Raw genomic sequence first — 18,410 nt, 5'->3', positions numbered from 1 at the left:
TCCTGTTATGAATATTAATAGATTAAATATATCACAAACTTTAAAACTGAGCTGCAAGCATGAAGTGAAAATCTAATACGAGAAAAAACACCCAAATATTAAATACAAATATGCTGGGCTAATATAATAAAACCTAAACCCATAAACTTAATATTCAAAAAGTGAAGATTCCACAATTAGTTAAAACAATGCTTGATGCAAAAATACGCAAATAGATTGATTTACTAAAACTAGAGAGTGCAAAATCTGGTGCAGCTGTGCGAGGTAGCAAGTCAGCTTCTAACGCAAAAACTGGAAGCTAATTGGTTTCTATGCAGTTTTACTAAATCAACCCTAGTGAGTCCATGTGAAGATATTGCTTATCCAAAACCCCAATGACCACCACAAGCCAACTAACATATTTGCTGTTTTTTTAATAATTTTATTTTAAGCTATTGATTTTATTAGATCCTGTTCCAATAACAGTGTACAGTGTTCCATATTGATAATACAGATTCACTGATGTTGCTCATTATTTGCTTAAAGTTATTGTAAATTATATTTTTTTTATCTAAAATACAGAGCACAAAGCGGTCCCTTACCTCCTCTTCTGGAGTCCCCACTTTAACCATAAATTCAGTTGCTGAGATCCCTTTACTGTGTGCCCCTGATGATGTCGATGACTACAAAACTCTTAGGGCGCAGGAACAACTGTCCTGAGCTGTTGAAGAGATGAGCAGGTCAGATTTTTTCTTTCGTGATAACTTTCTCACAGTGCAATTGTTAGGACCTGGATCACCTGCTGGTGGCACTGCAGTTCTCAGAGCTGAAGGGTGCAGTTCCAATGGCCGCCAGCGAATGTCTCCTAGCAGCCAGTATAACCCAGTAATTAGGCTTCAGCAGATGCTGGCTGCTGAGAAGATATATAACCCCTCCCTTGTTTTTTTATCAATGCTTCAGTGTTTTGTCTGTTAGCCACATACCAGTTTGATTTTTAGCCCGATCCAAATCTCTCCCTTATTCTGTATGCTATTATCCCATCTTTTCTTTCCTTGTTCCCAGTCCCGTTCCTGGGTATGACCTGTTTATCTGTGCTTCCCCTTTGCTTGCATATTTTGTAGTATAATTAGTGTGCTAGTTAGATTTTCTGTCACTATGTTCATTTATACTGGTCACTTATATTTTCACATTTGCCTTGCATACTGATTGATGTAGTTGAAAGAGGTTATATTTCACTATTATTAAGTCTATCTTTAATCATACTCACTCCGGTTCCAGGTCTCTAAATACAGCTACTTTGATCTGGTCATCCCTGCTGCCGCTGTATGCTTGCATTCGGCATCCCGTACAGTCATTCAGTGTACAGCTTACTGAACATTGTGTGTATGGGAGTAGGAGTGATCTGTTTTTATGTAAGTGCATTTTATGTTGTAATAAATATATTCAGCGTTAAGGAGAGCACTATGATGTTTGGGTGTTTGCTTTGCCTTCTCTCTGAGCTGCAACATGGGAATGGATCCTTTGTGTCTGAGAGTGTTACATTTACCAGTAGAGTGACAGGGATATGTACATCAGACCTTTTTCATCACAAGGTCAATATAATAAGGTGAGAGAGTGCCCATAGAGGTTGGTTCTCACCGGGACACAATTTCTCATATGTAGAAGACTGGAAGGATTATCAATTTTGGACACCTTTAATTGATGCTTCATATCACTGCTTGATGGATACTTGCATAATGAAATTATAGAGTCCCTAATCACATTTTAGGTACACAGGAAAACGAGAGATATGGATTGGACAATATGGGGTTTATTTACTAAACCTGGTTGACTCTTGTCCACTTCTGCATAAAAACCAATCAGCTTCCAGGTTTTATTGCTGAAGCTTAACTGACCATGCTGAGGTTAGAAGCTGATTGGCTACCATGCACAGGTGCCCAAGATTCTGAGTCAACCAGGTTTAGTAAATAAACCCCTATGTGACCTGGAGCAAGAAGTTGCCTGTTCTTTTAGTGAACAGTGACAAGCTAGATGAATGAATACATGGACATAGGGGAATCAGTCAGCTATGATACATACAAACTGCAGCCCCAACGTGGGAGCCAATTATTACAAGGTAAGGTAAACAATTGACAGAGAATAAATCTGCACTAATCCTTAGATAAAATAACAAAAAGGAAAAAGATTGGAAAGTGTACAATGCCTAAAGGTCTTCCATTTAGGATTTTGATTTACATACTTTAAAGGAGTACTTTGACCTCTTTGCTAGTTTATTGTATGCCAAGGGGATTAGGAATATCTGCTCGCGGTGTAAACATAATTTTCTGCTCCACCAATTGTTGATGATTTTGTTATATTCACTTTTTGAGATAGATTTCAAGATTACAGTTTCTTTTTTGTGATATTACTGCACTATGCCCCTTATGAGACACTGATGGCCCCTTAACTTTGTGGCAAATGGGAATCTGAGGAGAATGGAAAGGGCATGCCAAATGCAGCCATGAGAGTTCTAGGTAACATTGCTGAATAGAAAACACAGATCTTCAGGGTACTAGAATGCTTAAGAAAAAAAACAAAAAAACAAACTGTGCACACAAGCTTGGGGTACCTGCATTGTTCCCTTGCCACTAGTTTATTATGTCTACAAAGTCCATAGGTTTGCAGTTAATAGTATTCAGAAAACTTAGAGGGTCTGTTAGGTTTCAGTTAATATTTGAATCTGCTCTTAGATTGTTTTCAATCTCTTCCTGTTTTTGCAGACCAACAATGCAGGGAAGGATAAATTTAGATTTGTATCTAAACTGATGCCCTTCTGAAAAGTGATCCTGAGTCCTTTGGCGGGTGGCGAGGAGCCCCCCCCCCCCCCAACCTCATGTCTAAGCAAGCCCTAGCAGAGATGTAACATCAGTAAAAACACTTTACTCTGCGTAAGCTCTTCATTGTTGGCTATGTCCCTTTGTGCCTGTTACCAGGACTGAAGGTGAGGGAGACTATAAGGTCCAAACCTTTCCCCACTCTGACCAATACTAAGAAACTGTTTTAGGGCCCATTTACACTGCTGCATGTTTTCTGTACATATTCCAGCGTGCTATAATTTACATGTAATGGCTCCTATAAGAGGCGGACTGACAACTCATGGGGCACCCAGGCAATATGGGGATCATGGGGCCCCTGTGTCCAAACTCAAAAAAGCCTATGTAAAAGGTTCCAGGGGCATCTAACGTGGCCCCTACTGACCCCGGGCCCTCGGGCAGTGACCGAGTTTCCAAATGGTCAGTCTGCCCCTGGTCCCTATATGAAGTCCCATCTCAGAAAGGTAGTGCAGAGTGTTTTTTCTGCATTTTAGTGCATTGGAAGGCCAATAGAAGTCAATGACAGTGCATCAAAAGGCATTTAACATGCACTTAGATGTGTTGGCAACAGATATTAAAAAGCCTATGGCTGTTATCCCTACTTGCTCTAAATTCCAAAAGGAAATGCACGATGAAGCATGACAATGCACCTGCCTAACACTACAAAAAATGTAACTCTACATACAGGGGGCGCGCTGGAGAGCGTGTTCTGGGAGGACATCATATTACTCCCTCTGAGGACTGGACAACTGCGCTGTAGCCGTCATTAAGCTAAAGCGCGGTTGGCAACTGGTTAATATCATCTCAAAATTAGTTCTGCAAGAGTTTTTAAACTGCAGTCTCAAGATTTTCCAAAACAATCGTAGTAGCTTTCATTTTTATTAACATGCAGTAGCAAAAAGTACCTAAAACCCACTTCTTTTACACATTACATAGTAATATAGTTACAGTTAGTCTGGTTGAAAAAAGACAAAAGTCCATTCAGTTCAACCATTTAAAAAAAAAAGTTATAATCCTATACCCCAGCAAAACATGATCCAAGAAAAAAATTCCTTCCTGATCCCCCGAGAGACAATCGGATATTCCCTGGATCAACTTTACCTATAAATGTTAGTATCCAGTTATATTCTGTGTATCTAGGAAAGAATCCAGGCCTTTTTTAAAGCAATCCACTGAGCTGGCCAGAACCAACTCTTGAGGGAGTCTTCCGTGTTTGGAGATTACATTTCTTTTCCTCCAGACGTAAAGAGTGCCCCCTTATCCTCTGTGATGACCTCAGGGTGAATAGTTCTACACCGAGTTCACTATATGAACCACTGATGTATTTATACATGTTGATCATATCCCCCCTTAATCTCCTCTTCTCAAGAGAGAATAAATTCAGTTCCTCTAATCTTTCCTCATAGCTGAGCTCCTCCATGCCTCGTATCAGTTTGGTTGTCTTTCTCTGTACTTTCTAAAGTTCCCCAATGTTCTTTTTGTGAATTGGTGCCCAAAACTGAACTGCATATTCCAGATGAGGTGTTACTAATGATTTGTACCGGGTAAAATTATATCTCTCTCTCTGGAGTCTATACCTCTTTTAATACGAGAGGATTTTGCTTGCGTTAGAAACTGCAGCTTGGCATTGCATGCCATTGTTAAGCTTGTGCTCTACCAGAACTCCCAGATCCTTCTCCACCATTGATACCCCCAGTTGTACCCCCCCTAGTATGTATGATGCATGCATATTAGTCCCCAAGTGCATAACCTTACATTTATCAACATTAAACCTCATTTGCCATTAAACCTCATTAACCACTACTCTTTGAAAACAATCTTTTAGCCAGTTTCCTATCCATTTACATACGGATTTTTCCAAGTCCATAGACTTTACCTTACATATTAGCTGTGTGTGGGGAACTGTGTCAAACGCTTTTGCAAAATCCACATCCACTACCACCCCTCTGTTCAAGGTTTTGCTCATCACCACATAAAAAGAAATCAGATTTGTTTGACAACTTTTATCAAACTCTCCAGTATCTTCCCAACTATAGAAGTTAAACTAACTGGTCTATAATTACTTGGTAAAGATTTTGACCCCTTTTTAAATATTGCCACCACATTGGCCTTACGCCAATCCAGTGGTACTATGCCAGTCAGTAGAGTCCCTAAAAATTAGAAACAATGGTTTTGAAATGACAGAGCTCAATTCTTTAAGGACCCGTGGATGTATGCCATCCAGTCCAGGTGCTTTATTCACCTTTATTCTGTCTAAATATTTTTGGATCATATCAATTGTGAGCCAATGTGGATCATCTGGAGCTGTGTCAATACGATGCCCATTATGGACAACAGCTCCCCCATGCTCCTTTGTATACACAGAGCTGAAGAAGGTATTTAATAAATTTGCCTTCTCTTTGTCCCCAGTCACCCGCTCTAGATTATTTTGTAAAGGGCCTACATGCTTGGACCGGACCTTTTTACTATTAATATATTTGAAGAATTTTTTGGGGTTGGTCCTGCTATCTTTTGCAATCTGTCATTTTTGTGGCCTTTATTTCCTTTTTGCATATTCTGTTATATTCTTTGTAATGTTTAAACAATGATAGCATTACTTCATTTTTATATTTAATAAACGTTTTTATTAATTTATTATCTATAACTTTTTTAGCATTCTCTTTGTTCTAGCATAAACACCTGAAGAAAAAATATACCAAGAATGAAGCTCAATTGATTCAGTATACGAAAAGCCGCTATTAACTCCCAAAGTCAATGGTATGCCTTTCCAGCTCAATGCTCCATGGAATAATAGCAAAAAGAAAAGAAACAAGGCATAAAAAAACAATTCAAAACAACATTTTCTTTAAAATTGTGTTGGTTATTTTTTAATGGGGACCTTTTCCTTAAGTGAGGATATTAGCCTTTTGCCCCGGGGAAATAGGCCGTGAAAGGATGTTAGAATGTATATCTGACAGTAAAGGTGATGAATGACAACATTCAGCTAGAAATGTAGCAATGGGAATCGTTCCAGGAAATATAATCACAATTAGTTATCATCTTCCATCCTGTGAAAGGCAAAACCAAAGAGCACAAGAAATATCTCAAGGACATCGATCATTCAGGGGTAAGCTATTCAGGAGTCACTTTAAAGCCCTTTCATACCTAGGTATGTGTACAGGTGGATTATTGCCACAAGTTGCATTGCTGCATTCATTTATGTGAGCATTTTACAAAAATACTCCATTCAAAAGAAGAACATGAGAGGTGGCACTACCTGTCAAACTCAACCATTCAAGTAAATGTGGCCATGCTAAAACTGCAAGCCAGACACTTGATTTGTGGTTGCTGTGCATAAGTCCCTTTGTAAATCGTGGCAAAAAAACAGGTATTCAGTAGGTCAGAATACATGACAGAGGCTGCTTAGCCACCGTTGACCGCTTTTCAGAGAATGGGCTACTGTGAAACTAACCTAATAATAACAGATTTATTACCTTTCACAGATATCACAGTACTCCCCCACTAATGCCTTTATCTGCTTTTCTCTCCAGAGGAATAGGGCCAGCTTTGTTCAGGCATCATCTAGGGCCAGCATCTACTTCCTAGACTGAGATGCTGTCTTGGGATGTAAACTCTGGGGTCTGTGCAACTTTTAGCTGGGCTCACAGATGTTAAAAATACAAAGTGCAATGCTTCAGGGTCGTCTTAATATACAGGCCCCAGGTGCATGGGAGGCTCTTGCAGTTCCCCCCCTCCCCCGCAGTTTCTGGAACTCTTTTGGTGCTTTGCAGGGGTTAAGGAAGAACCCCCAAGGTGCAGTATCTTACTACTGTATACTGCTCTGATCCCCACTGGTCCTCCTCCCCTATTTATCCCATGTGATCGGAGCAGTACACATGCTGCCCACACAAGCAGCAGCAGTAGTAAGATGCTCTGCATCAGGGGTTCTACCTTAACCTCTGCAAAGCACTGTAATGGTGCTGGAAACTGCTGGAGGAAGGTAGAAGGGGAGATGTCATTCCGATTGTAGATTTAACCCTGTGCCAGAACAGGTAAGATCTGTGACAGATCTGTGAGACAGAGGAGACCATCTCTATATTAAACTTTACTGCACCCTATGCTGTACCCTCCTGCTTCCTGTTTTGTGCCTTCCTGACCACTGTACTGTACTCTCCTGACCCCTCTGTACTGTACCCTCCTGTCCCCCTGTACTGTGCCCTCCAGGTCCCCCTCATACTGTGCCCTTCTCACCGCTGTACTGTACCTTCTTGACCCCTCTTTACTGTACCATCTTGCCCTCACACATACTGTGTCATTCTGCCCCTTGTACTATGCTGCCTTCCTACCCCACCTGTACTGTACCCTCCTGACTCTCCTATACTATACCATCATGCCCACCCTCCATACTGTGTCCTTCTGTCCCCCTGTACTGTGCCTTCCTTGCCCCACTGACCTCTGATCTCTGCCCTAATGACGCCCTGTCCTGTGCTCTACTGACTTTTCATATTGTTTGGATGTTTGTGTTGATTAAACTCTGATTTATGGCATGTTTCTTATTCTTTTAAATAAACTTTATTAAAAGTACTAATAAATATGTTTAATTCTATCAACTATTTATACTTTAATTCTTGAGAGTAGATTGGTAAATTAGGGCAGGCTGGTAGGGGCCCCAGTGCATTACTTTGTCCAGGGGCCCATAATGCTATTAAGAAGTCCCTGCAATGTTGTATTCTGATCACCGGCAGGGTCGCCAACCATCAGTAAATTTACGGACAGTCCATAAAATTTTAACCCATTTACAGACTGTCCATAAATGTCTGTTATGGACAGTGGTCGTCCGTAAAAAATATGAGCTTTGGTTGACTTTGCAACTGCGAATGTGCGGATCTGAAGCCGGCCCAAGATTGGGCAATCTTGACTGAGCTTTGCTGGGTTCAGGCGGGGCAAAGGGCATGTGGTGATGTCATAGCGCCCCTTTGCGCTTTTTATGAATCTGCACAGCAACAGCCGGGATTAGGTGGGGAGGTGGGAGAGCCTCAGGGCAGGGGACTGCCTGTCAGTGCCAGTGAGTTTGTACTTTACCAAGAAGACCAGATAGTGGCTTGCTCAACTCCAGACTAAACCTATGCTTTGGCCAAGCTGCAAGCTAACTGTTGTCAGCTAAGGGTGGCTTTTTGCACATCCTGGAAGTCTGGAACTTGGAAGGAAGGAACTACAAGTAGCAGAGGAGAGGAGGCATGGCAGGCACAGGCAGTGGTGACTAGTGAAATTTTAACCATCTCCTGTATCCTGCCCGCAGGCCACAGCCTCTACCCATCCCCTGTATCATGTTCTCAGTCTCTAATCATCTCCTGTAACCTGCCTGCAGCCTCTGACCATCTCCTGTATCCTGTCCCCAATCTCTAGCCATCTCTGATAACCTAATTGCTTTTCTTAAATTGTTTATTTTTTTAACCTTTGTATTGTGGCTGTGTTGCTAGTGGTGATTGTGTAAGCCGTGTACCGGCTTTCCTCATCCATGAAGTCATGGATGAGGAAAGCAACCCCAACACCAGCTTTTGCCACAACAGAATTTTACTTAGATGTGGCATATAAACACAACCACAAATGCTGAGAACATACAATAAATTTACATACACCCAGCCCAAAGGCTGAGACCCTTGTGCTGCCCAGCACGGCGCCTTCTGATGGATGAAGGTAGAAAGTGTAGTAATTTACCTACTGGCAGGCACAACTAAGCTGCCACACCTTACTCGTTATTACCCTAAAAGAGCAGGAATCAGTGTATGGGTGTGTGGTATGGGCTAGCCTGCGGTGCAGCACAACAGCTTACAATCTTACACAAATCTACAGTATTCCCTCTCCCATAACGGGTCCTGTAGCACGTGCCTGAGTATTCCTTCTGAGCAAAACGCCAGTCTGGCTTGAGTTTGTGGGATGTTATCAGCTCTCCAATGTAAAATGTCGCTTTAAGTTATGAAGTCCTTTCAATGATCAGTAATAACACTTGTGGCCTGACACAAACAGAGACCCTAACTAACTAACTATAGGCCTGGTCTCAGTCTCTAGGCGCCAACACTAAAATGAGGTGTGTGCATGATCTTACCGACCCGGGTCTGCTCTGCATCCGCTGGTGACTCTGAACAGAACAAATGACTCTCCAACAAGCATGCGGTATCGCAGTGTATGTTGCTTTGTTCCTCTGCTCTCATCAGCATTCCGATTTTTACAAGTACCCACTTCTGCTGCAACCACCTAGGGAATTGGATGCATAGGAAAGAGGACTCTAAGAAAAAATTGCTTTGCCAAAAGCAGGAAAGTGTTGCAAAACAAAATACGTGTTGTGGATAAGGCTTCTAAAATGAGACATATTCTTGTTGGTGATTCAATTGTAAGAGGTGTTTCTTTAGGAAATCATGTGGAAGTTTTAAAGGAAATTAGGTGTTTACCTGGTGCTACTGTTAGGAGAGATAAAAGGAGCATTTTAAAAATTGTCAAAAAAGCTAGTGAAGAGTGCAATGTTGATGTTGTTGTGCACCTTGGCACAAATGATTTGTCCCATAACGATGTGTGTTCTGCACAGAAGGATTTTCTGAATTTTGGCCAGGATCTTCAACAGTTAGGGTGTAGTGTTACATTCTTAAAGGTCTTACCTGTGCATAATGGACAATAAGAGAAAGCTCTTCATATAGCTGACTTCAGTGTTTGGTTAAAGGTTAAGTTCACCTTTCCACAAAAAATAATAAATGCACATTTTTTTGCAGGCATTATTTTTTGTGTTAGGAGCCTGTAAAGCATTGCAGCAGTGATCAGCAGATCACTGATGCCATGCTGGTCTCCTGCACATTGTCAGTGTATCTGCTTGCTGGTACATCCCATACGGGCAAGATGATACTTTCAGACAGGAAGACTCAATGAACTACCACGGTGCTCATAGTTCCATGGTAGTTCATTGAGGGCTACAAGCCAACAGCTGCTAAGGCTGTCGAGACTTGTAGTCCATTCATTCACAGAGGACTGTGAATGAATGACATGGCTGTGTGGGCCCACATGACTTCACTGTTCTTAAAAAGTGACAGCTAGTACGTGGAACTTCTCCCCATACTTTCATCACAGGGAGGGGGAAGGGGGGCTGCAAGATCGGGAACATGTTACATGTTCCACCCTAAAAACGGGTCAAACATGTAACATGTTCCCAAAGGTGAACATATCCTTAAAGGATTGATGCAAAACTAAATTTCTTGGTTATGTTAGTCATGATTCTATAAGGTGGCCTGACATTGAGCTGTACAAAAGAGATGGCTGCATCCCACACACAAGGGCACTTCTTAGTATGGAATTTAGAAGTTTTTTGGACATGCATTTAAACTGAGAAATGGGGTAAAGATGTAGGAGAATTTCTGTCCCTAGAGGGTTGAAACAAATGTGGGGGTCTATGTTGCCAAGGACTGGGTTGATGGGGTGGTCACTTCTTATGTCTAGGAACAATTTGGACCTTGTTGCAATTGCAGAGACATGGTTCAAGGATTCAAATGACTGGTAAATAACTATACCAGGGTATACACTATACAAAAAAGTCAGAGTAGAGAAGGGGGGTGGAGTTGCCATATACTGTATGTCAAAAATAGCATTATGTTAACATTGATTCAAAAAACACATGAAATACTTGAACCTGCTGGGTCTGCCTTCCAACCAGAAAGCGATCTTCCCTTAGAATTGGTGTAGTATACAGACCGCCAGGACAGACTGAAGATTCTGATAATTTGTTGGTTGATGAGATAACTCAAATTGAAATGAAGGGAGAGGTTTTGATTACAGGTGACTTTAACATGCCTGATGTTACCTGGAATTCTCAAACTGCTATCACAAGCAGGAGTGGGGATGTAATAAATGGGGTTTTATTAACACAGTTAGTAAAAAGTCCAACCCGAGGTGATCATATTCTAGACCTCATACTGACAAACAGGGATCGACTGTCTGATGTTGAGGTGGGAGAAAATTTGGATTCTATCGATCACCATGCCTTTGGATTGATATTAAAGCAAGAACTGAAAAATCTTATATAAAAAACTAAAGGTTTACATTTCAAAAGAACAAATTTTGCTTAAATGAGTAAATTTCTTGAAAATCAATTGAAAGGTTGGAGTAAATTGACAGTAGTAAGTAATCAGTGGGCACTGTTAAAGTCTACCATCCTGGAGGCAACTAGATTATATGTCAGGCAAGTTAGTAAGAATAAACAGAAGAAAAAAAACAATATGGTTCACTAAAGAGATAAGCAGGATAGTAAGGAGAAAAACTCAACATACAGATGATTCAAGCAAACAGGACGTGTAGCTGCCAAAGAAGAGTATAAAAATAGACAAAAGGAGGTCAAACACATTATCGGAAGAGGAAAGTGCAAAATCTATCAAGAAAGGAGATAAAACCTTTTTTAGGTACATTAGGGATAAAAAGAAAAAATACAATAAGATCAGTAAAACTGGGCACAACACTTAGGGTACTTTCACACTGATCTGCTGCAAAAACACAGCAAAAACGCATAGGCGTTTTTACCGCACTTTGAGGCTCTTTTCATGCGTTCTTCATTGATTTCAATGGGAAGAGTCGCTTTTGGGGCGCTTTTTTTTAACTCACCAAACCTGCCCCAAAGATGCTTCTAGCAGGAGTTTTTACACCGCACCAAAAGCGCAATGCCACAGTGTGAAAACATACATGCACAGGGAAGCTTTTCTTGTGCTTTTCAGGAGCTTTTTTTAACGCAAAAATGCTTCAAAAACTCCTCAGTGTGAAAGTAGCCTTATGATGTAGAAAACCATTTAAACAATTGCTTCTGTTCAGTCTTTTGAGAAATAAATTGTACTAGCAATAACAAGATGGGGAATCATATTGGTTCTAGTAATGTCACACATATGGAACCTACGGGGTTAATCCTCCACATTGTGTAAAAAGGCTGCTTGATCCTGTCTTCTCTATTCCTCCCCCTATTTTGATGTACCCAATCCATCTGCTGATAGAACAGAGGCTTGAGAGCAAGATGAACATGTTCAGTTTGGTGTGTATTGCTACAGAGTTTTAGGGGGTTTTTTTGGAGACTGCATGTGATCAACACAAGACCAATCAACGCAGTCCAGACAGAGGATCAGGGGTCCTGCAGCCTTATAGGACAATGATGGGAGAATGAAAACTCCTCCTACAAGCTTTAACCACTGCTCTGATGGACACTGATAGAAGTCACAAGGCTATTTACTAATATAATTGAATTTCCATGTTCTCTGTATTGTGGGAGGCTGGATCTAGTGAATGCAGGGTCATGGGTTTAGTAACACTTTAATAAAGCAATGGAGCCTGATGGTATTCATCCCAGAGTTCTAAGAGAACTTTGAGGTATAGTTGGACCATTACCAGATCTTTTTAATCAATTTCTTCTAACAGGAGAAGTTCTCTATGATTAGTGGACAGATAATATTGTACCTATCCACAAGAAGGGCAGTAAGGAGTTTGCCATCGGTTGTAGTGAAGTTAATGGAAACACTTCTGAAAAGAAGGATCGTTGATCACATAAAAAATCACAACTTGTTTGACCCAAAGCAGCATGGCTTTACTGAGGCAGATCATGTCTGAGTAATCTAATTGAATTTTTTGACCATCTTACCAATGTTTTGGGTCAGGGTGGTGCTGTGGACATAGCATAACTTGATTTCAATAAGGCATTTGATACAGCTTCATATAGTGAACTAATACAAAAGTTGTACAAGCTAGGACCTAACACTTGGGTGGTTCAGTGGATATGCAGTTAATTAAAGGATAGATACCAGGGTGTGGTTGTAAATGGGGTTCACTCGGAACAGAGACCAGGCAGTAGCGGTGTACCACAACACTCTGTACTAGGTCCTGTCTATTTAATCTATATGTAAGTGGTATAACCAAGGTTTGTTGGGCAAGGTATGTCTTTTTGCTGCTGATACAAAGGTGTGTAATAGGGTTGATATGCCTGAAGGTGTCTGTACCATGGAACATGATTTGGCATTGCTAGAAAATTGTTCAAAGAAGTAGAAAGTGCAGTTCAATGATTCTAAATGTAAAATAATGCACCTAGGGAAAAAGGATCCCTTGAGACAGTACAACATTGGGGGTACAGTGTTGGCCAGCACTACAGAGGAAAAGGATTTGAGGGTACTTATTTCAGATGATTGCAAAATGAGCCAACAGTGTGGCCAGGCAGTGGGCAAAGCGAATAGAATTCTAGGATTCATCAGTAGAGGGACCACCAGCAGGAGGAAGGAGGTCTTGATTCTCCTATATGGATCTTTAGTGAGACCTCATTTAGAATATTGTGTCTGGTTCTGGAGGCCTCACTTAAAAAAGATATTCATAAGATAGAACAAGTCCAGACACAGGTAACAAAAATTATGAAAGGTCTGTGGGATAAAACATATCAGAGGAGATCTCAGGAACTTAATATGGATAGTCTGGAGGAAAGAAGGGAACGAGGAGACATGACTGAAACATTTAAATACATCAAGGGGGTGAATAAGGTTCAGGAGGGCAGTATTTTCAATATGAAACCAAAATCATGAACATGGAGACATGACCTCAAACTAACTGTGGGAAAGTTCAAAACTAATCTTAGAAAGTATAATTTTACTGAAAGGGTAGTTGATGCTTAGCAGGGCTGTCTTTAAGGAGGGGGAAAAGGGGCAGCTGCCCTGGGCCCAGTCATTGTTGTGGGGGCCAAAGTAGCTGCCCCATATTTGCCAACTGTCCCAGTTTACATTCCCTTGTCCCTTGAAGTCTTCATCCCACGCTGTGTCCTGATATCTCAGTGTGAAGTGCTGTCACTTATGCTGCCTAGCTATGCCCTATTGCCCTGATGCAGACCATGTCACCATTCACAGGTAAATAAACGGCATTCCGATGTAAATAGAGAAGGGACGGTGGCATTGGTATGTAAATAGCGGGGCATTCATATGTCAATATTGGCTGCATTTAGATGTATAATATGCCCCCCTGAGGTTCCAACCACCATCACCTCTGCTGAATGCTGCCCACTGGGTAGGTAAACAGGAGCGTGATTGAAAGTCCTGCTTGCAACTGTGGTCACTGAGCCTACCATCAGCTTGTTCTACAAAGGTAAGCAATGTGTGGTGTGTGTGTGCAGCGGTAGGCAGAAAAGGAATTACAGTTTGGGGTGGACAGGTGAGCAAGGAGGGGATGTACACAGGTAAGAAAGGTGGGTGCAAAGGACCAGAAGAGGCATGTGGAGTAAGGTGGGGGCAGGGGCGGACTGACAACTCATGGGGCCCCCCGGGCAATAGGAGATCATGGGATCCCTGTGTCCTTGCTCAAAAAAGCCTATGAAAAAGGTACCAGGGGCATCTAATGGAGCGCCCTACTGACCCCGGGCCCTCGGGCAGTGCCCGAGTTTCCAAATGGTCAGTTCGCCTCTGCGTGGGGGGGGGGGGGGGGGGGCGGTTAGGGAGAAGAGGATAGGGGAGGTTTGGGGTGCAGATATTAGCAGGGAAATTTAGGATGCTAAGGTGTACTGACGCGGTGGATAAAGACTTACATCATGTGTAGGGCAGCCCATAAATTTCAGTGGGCTGCTCTATGTGCTAGAAATGCAGAAATAAAGTCCCCTACCCTTTTTTCAATATTACACCAAGCCACAGCACCGTGAATTTTGGTGCATGTGGAAACACGCATGTCAGCAGATGCATGAGGGTGTCATTAACAATTAATGGCACTGCTGTGTATCTGCTAAAGGGCAACACATTTCTGTGGTGTCAGGAAAGCAATTTTGCATGCGATCCCGACACGCACAAATGTGAACATAAACTAAATGTCTCAATTACATTGGTGTTCAGTGTATATCTTCTCATAACATTGGGGCTTGGTATAGAATCATTTAATTCACACTAGTGATCAGTGTGAATGTCACCCTTACATTCGTGATCAGTGTAAATCCCTCCTCACATTGGTGGTTACTGTGAATGCTCCTATTACCATAGTGGTAAGTGTAAATCCCCTTTACACTGGTGGCCACTGTAGAAACTCCTCTTTATATTGGTAGTAGGCAAAAATTCCTAACTTGCATTTGTGGTCAGTGTTGAATCCTCCTTAACATTGGACTTCCATGTAGATGACCCTCTTAAATTGGTGGTCAGTGTATATTCCCCCTTGCATTGGTGGCCAGTATGGAAATGTATTGGTTGTTGGAGTAAAATCCCTCATTACATTGGTTGTTAGTGTAAATTTTTCATTACATAGGCAGTCAGTGCAAATCCCCATTATATTGGTGGTCAGCGTAAATTTCCCTTTACCTTGGTGGTGAGTGCAGATTTGTCCTTACACTGATGGTCAGCATAAATCCCCTCACATTGGTGGTCAATGTGGAAATGTCACCTCCCATCCCCATCCACCACTGCCACTGATCCCATCCACCCCAAGTACTTTCACTGATCCCATCCCCCCACCACCACTGTCACTCATCCCATCCCCATAGCACTGCCACGTATTCCATCCCCCCACTACTGCCACTGATCCTACTGATCCCACTCCCCCCACCACCGCTGCCACTGATCCCATCAACCCCCTAGCACTGCCACTGATCACACCCTCCCCCCCAGCACTGCCCCTGATTCCAGGAATCCTAAGATCCCTAGGAGTTTTCTGTCTATTAGTGGGTCCACTCACCTTACCAGTCCATGGTGTGCAGGCAGTGAGGGGATGATGTGCTGTAACCTTCAGCAACCAATCAGCGAGACATAATTAAGTGCTGTAACCTCTAGCAACCAATCAGTGAGTTATAATGATGTGCTGTAACCTCTAGCAATCAATAAATAAGTGGTAAGGATGCACAGTAACCAATAGCAACCACTCAGTGAGCAGTAATAATATGCAGTAATCTCTAGCAACCAAGCAGTGAGCAATAATGATGTGCAGTAACCTCTAGCAACCAATCAGTGAGTAGCAATGATGTGCAGTAACCTCTAGCAGCCAATCAGTGAATGGTAAGGATGTGCAATAACCTCTACTAATCAATGGGTGAACAGTAATGATGTGCAGTAACCTCTAGCAACCAATCAGCAAGCAGCAATAATGTGCAGTAACCCCCTAGCAACCAATCAGTGACCAGTAATGATTGTGCAGTAACCTATAGCAACTAATCAGTGAGCAGTAATGATGTGCAGTAACCTGTAACCTCTAGCAACTAATCAGCAAGCAGAAATTATGTGCCGTAACCTCTATCACCTAATCAGTGAGTCGTAATGTGTGCTGTAACCTCTACCAACCAGTCAGTGAGCTTTAATGATATACTGTAACCTCCAGCAACCAATTGCAATTGCTGCATGATCTGCTAAATAAACAAATTTTGAGTCTAGCTGCTATTTATTGTATGTCTCAGAGCAGGTAGAGAACAAAATTGCATGGGGGGGGGGGGGGGGGGGCAAGAAAATGTTTGCCCAGGGTCCAATCAATATTAAAGATGGCCCTGATGCTTGGAACAGACTTCCAGCAGAAATAGTGAACCAGTCAACAGTAAATGGCTTCAAACATGCTTGGGACAAACATAGATCTATACTCAAACAAAAATGTAAAAAAAAAAAAAAAAATACAAAAAACAGGTCTTTTTCTGCCGTCATTTTTCTGTTTCAATGCAAGTATGACTTTTTTTTTTTTCATTTCAACCTTAGAATCACTTTAAGCACAAACAGTAGATATGTGCCACTTAGGTTACTTCTAAGGCAGGCTCCTTAATCCAGAATGCCAGTAAAGATTACTTGTGCACCTTCATATATTGTTGCTCTAGACGTCTGATGTGTGTAATACTGCTGGACCGATAGGCTTGACTTTGATGGATATACAATGGAGTGTGTTTTCCCTCAAAGGAGCTGATCTGTAATAAAGGAAAAGTGTAGATGGACCTGGTTTTGGTCTTAGGTTGCCACCTTTCTGATCACAACTAAAAGAGTGCTCAGGAGATGATAAACTCTGAGGAGTTATTGAGGAGCTCCTAGTATATAAACTCAGCAACAGTTCATTGCGTCGTTAAAATATTACAGCCTTTATCCAACCCTAACATAAGTCTTCTATTGCATCTCATTGTGCCTTTATTAACATCCACTGCTCAAGTCCCGAACAAAGGGGAGGCCTTTTCCCTGAAGTGTATTGGTTGTGTTTGTGGCTTTTACCCAATACAAATTTCAAAAACACTTCCAATTGATAAGGACTTTTTTTTACTAAATTCTCCTAAATAACCACCTCATAGGTTATACCTGGATCTCAGGGCTCTCCCCTCCTTTCCAATGTTCATGAATAGCTTCAAGAAAAGGATCCTGGGGGCACTCTGATTTTTCTCCCATTATTAGCAAGATAAGTTAAATATACACTAGATTGTTTAAAGTGTTACTAAGCCCAGGATCCTGCATTCACTAAATCTGGTCTCCCACAGTACACACAACATGTTAAGGCAATTATTTTAGTAAATATAAATTGCTAATTGCCTTTTTTCATCAGCAGTAGATAGCAGTCTTGCGACTTTAATCAGTGTCGGGCAAAGCACTGGTTAAAGCTTGTAGGTTAAACCCTATGAGGTTGCGGGACCCCTGACCCTCTCTCTGGACAGTGCTGATTACATGCATTCTTCCAAGAAAGAAAAAAAGCTCTCTAGTAATACACACTAAACTAAGCATGTGCAGCATGCTCCAAAGGCTCTGTTCTATCAGCAGATGGATTGGGGACAGTAGAAGAAGGGGAGGATCAGAGAAGACAGCACCAAACATCTTTTTTACACAATGCAGAGGATTAACCCCTTAGGTTCCACAGTGAGTATAACAAGCATGCTTTACTGCATATACAGACTGATTTTACTGCATTGGGTTTAGTAACACTTTAAATAAGTAGATAATAAACAGAATAAACCAAGAGTTCCCCCAGAATTAAAATGCATTATGCGTACACTTAGCTACAATGTGGGACGTTATATCATATATAATATAAACACTTTTAACAAGGCAGAAGTAACGCATTTTGTGTTATACCACATGGAATAAAATAGGAAGATCTTTGCACATAACCAACATTTCACATTCATTTTGCAAAGTGTAGAAGCAGCAGTTGAAATAGGGTTATGCTGAATCATTTTTTAAGCATTTCTAATTTTCTGCCATCAATTTCCAGGCTTAGTTCCTGAAAAGTATCAGTGCAGAAGTTGGGTAAGATTATGCTCTGCAATAAATGGAAGGTATATATTATTCTTCAGCCATGTCACCTCCAGCAGAGAGACGTTCAGTCCACGGGATAAGAGCAATGATGTGATCTGGTCTTGAACAGATGTGATGGTATGTGGTGCCAGAACCCCGGACAGCGCTATGTATCATGTGAATAGATGAATGAGCGGTGCTTTAACATTATTACTTCTCCACACAGCAGAGATTATAAACAATTAAAGCTTTTAGAAAACTGAGCTATGATGAGGGATGTTACAACTCACAATGTAGACAATGCACCTGCATTTTAGGGTGTTGACGACAACCAAACCTTCTTCCATCGTTCCATCCTTCAAGGAATACATAGCAATGTAAGAGCTCAGCATGC

Source organism: Staurois parvus, unplaced genomic scaffold, assembly GCF_062004578.1.
Source record: "Staurois parvus isolate SC_StPar_1 unplaced genomic scaffold, SC_StPar_1.0 ptg000298l, whole genome shotgun sequence".
Lineage (NCBI taxonomy): Eukaryota > Metazoa > Chordata > Amphibia > Anura > Ranidae > Staurois > Staurois parvus.
Note: the sequence above shows the minus strand (reverse complement) of the source record.